Consider the following 3,495-nt stretch of genomic DNA (forward strand, 5'->3'; position numbering starts at 1 on the left):
GGGTTAAGGAAAATCAGTCATTTCCAGTAAACAATATTATTAAAAAATGAAGCCCCCCCCCCCCCCCCCCCCCCCCCCCCCCGGCTCAATCTTCTGAACACTTTCAACACTACTAGATGAGGGAATGCCTGATAAGTCCCCGGCCCTTTGTTACTGTAATTTTTTTTAATAGAAAGATTTGCGCTTTTGCAAGTAGACGACGATAGATGTGATGGCTGTTAAAATATTTCTGTTTTTTCTGTTTCTTCTGCTCTTCAAAAAAAAACCCCAGTCTCAGGGTAAACGACGAAATGGTTGTTAAAATATGTTTTTGTGTGGTTGTGTGATCGAAGATGTTAAACATATATGCCGAGGGTGCCGAGCACTGAGCTTGCGGGTTTTGGGCGTGGCGGCAGCGGAAGTTTGGAACATCTCTGCGTGTGTGTGTGGTCTGGGGCGGGGGGGGGGGGGGGGGGGGGGGGTAATTGTGTATTGAAAATTGTTTGCTAGCCGCCCACCGTTCCCACATTACTGCCCCTATCCACCACACAATGTTAATGTGCTGACTGTGGCGAAGGCGCGTTATAATACAAATCTTAAACCAGCTTCCGTTGTTTTTTTTTTTTTTTTTTTTGCAAATAATATTATTTTGTTTAACAAAAAAAAAAAAAAAAAAAGGATACTGAAGGAACAATAGGATTGCTTACGTCCTGTGTTCATGCTTTTTTTCAAGCCCCCGAGGCGCGAGTACAGTTCAGTCTCTACCCGAATACACCATCTAGCGCTAATCAATTTCGAAAAAAAAAAAAAAGCGATTATGCATTTGCAGTGATGTTTAGAGGTGACCTAGTCGGTGGTGCATAGTGAACATATAATCAAAACAGCGAAAACGAACACAAGGACAAGTAGAAGAAGGGACACAAACACAGCGCTGACTCGCGTCTTCTTATGTTGATGTGTTTTAAGAAGACAAAAAAGAGAGTAAATCGCGAGTCAGCGCTGTGGCTGTGTCTCTTTTCCTACTTGTCCTTGTGTTCGTTCGCGCTGTTTTAATTATATGTTTACGATTATGCATTTGTTTGAAATTGAATTCATTCTGAAACACAGGTCTCCTCCCAATCAAACATCGCACAACCACTAATATTTCTATGAAATCGGTGCTGCCAACATGCCAATGTCACACCACAAACATCGTAAGTCACTATGTTCAAAGTTTCCCGCGTCCAAGTCGCGCCACGCCACACGCCAAGTTCTTCGCCCCACGCACTCGGAGTGCGGATAAGAATCCAACGCAATCCGCACTCGGAGTGCGGATAAGAATCCAATATTATCCGCACTCGGAGTGCGGATAAGAATCTACCACTATCCGCACTCGGAGTGCGAATAGGGACAGCCTACAGACACACGAGCACTTTTCGTGCGACATCCACCGTCGGCCATGACGATTCATCACGATCGCGATGCAGCTCACGCATTGCGATCATCTAAATTGTTTCACTTACGTAAAAAGACATGATTCATGCGACCTAGACTTGACACCGGTAATTATATTTAGATTGTACCGCATTATACATTTTCAGAAGTTAAAAATGTTGCTTTTACAAGACCCTTCGATGCGGCCTTGCGCATTTCCCTCTAGGGACATATTTTGGGGACAAATCCCGATGAAGTTTCAACTCAATCGCCACTCTCCGTCGACGTCATCAACGCGCTGCGATGAAGTTCCCTGCCAGTTGAGTTCGCCGCCGATTGAGATTGGGCTCCTCCCACCGGCGACGTCACGATGAAGTTTCTTCATCGCTTTTTCCAGCATAGACAGACTGTTCTTGATCGGCGGTTTTCGGGCGGAAAGAAACCGAATTTCGAGCCGCAAATTCTGTTCTGGGCAGTTGAGTTCTAATATGTCACGTACATCTAAAAACCTCGGCGAGCATAAATACCCTGTCAGTGTCCCTTTAACCAGATTCGACCGGTTCGATCCAGGCTTGGAGAAATATTTTTTTTTTTTTTTTTTTATGCAAAGGGTTCCTTTAATTTTATTAACAGTTGCAATTAAAAGAAACTAATTCTAATCACTGAATAAGTTAACTTAATTTTTTGTTCTGTATTAACTGATATAACCAATCAGTGCTGCCCTTGATTCATCCCTTAACCGTTATCATCCAATCCGAAGCAACTGGCCAGCCTGTCGCGCATGCGCATAGCAGTCGAACCTGAGTCAAACTTTTCACGAGAAGTCAGAAAACATCGAACCTGGTCGAACTCAAACCTTGACCGGTTCGCACCACCCCTAAGTGTGATTATTCAGCTATTTCCCGGTGCCCAAGGGGAGCAGGAAAGGAGGAGAGGGTACAGAGGGGCATACCCTTCCTTTCTCCTCCTCAAGAGCTGCGCTCTAATTCGACATTACAAAAAATTGTAAACAATTTCTTTTTCAAATATTAATTTTGGTGATTTGTTTCAAACAGATGATAAAACGCTGATTATCGGTGAACAAACATCATGAAAAACTAAGAGTTAAAGTGTGAGAGGGAAGAAAAAATGTCCAGACATTGGTAATAGTCGGTTTTAACTGATTTTGTAATTTTTTTTTTTTTTGCTGTTAAGGGGGCACACCCCCTAGGGGGGTCAACTTTTGAACCCTTGTCTTAAAATTAATGATATTTACAGGGTAGTCTGGTGGTCATGCTAGAGGGTGTATAACAAAATTTCAGGTCTGTCCGTTAAATGAGAAGGAAATAAGAGTAACTTCTATCAGCAACACGCCTACATTGTTTAGTTAATCTATCGTCAGAAAACTATTGCGATATTAAAGATTTTTATTTGCTAGATATGTAGCAGAATGCCTAGAGGGTGCGGCTATGGAAAATTTTTTCTAAAAAGTAATTCATTTCTATAAATTTTCTCTTCTGCAAAATTGGTCAACTTTTTGGTCTTCTGTGCCTTCGACAAAATGTCAACATTTTTTACAAAAGACATCCGTAAAGTGACAAAAAAGTTCCATAGCCGCACTCCTTATTAAATTTCAGTCAGGAAAAGGGAAGAATGAGCTTTCCCTGTTTTGCCATTATCAAATGATAGATTGACTAAAATGGAATTTATACCAAAAAGTGGAACGGAGAAAAATGTGTTCAAAGGGCTCCAAACCCTACCTTTTCTATAGCTTTGGTGGACAGAAAATAATTTATAAAAAATTAACTATACAGTGAAAATTAATGAAACTTTTTGGGAATACTCTCTAGATGTTGGTGGATGTAAAGATGTCATTTTTCAAAATCAGCTTTTTTTGCAGAAATTTTTTTTTCTGGGCAGTGTCTCCCCTTAAAACGAGTTTTTTTTTACCATAAGGTACAGATAGACTGGGCCATCAACGGCACTTGACCGGGGAGGGGTTCACCATGGTACAAACACAGGGTGGCAGATCGACACGAGAATGAGAAGTAGGGCATTGGCTTTTTTGGGACCTCACTTAGGCGAGGGCCAAGACATAGTTTGGTCGGAGGGAAAGGCAGGGAG

This window comes from Ixodes scapularis, unplaced genomic scaffold (assembly GCF_016920785.2).
Source record: "Ixodes scapularis isolate PalLabHiFi unplaced genomic scaffold, ASM1692078v2 PGA_scaffold5__190_contigs__length_132052651, whole genome shotgun sequence".
NCBI lineage: Eukaryota > Metazoa > Arthropoda > Arachnida > Ixodida > Ixodidae > Ixodes > Ixodes scapularis.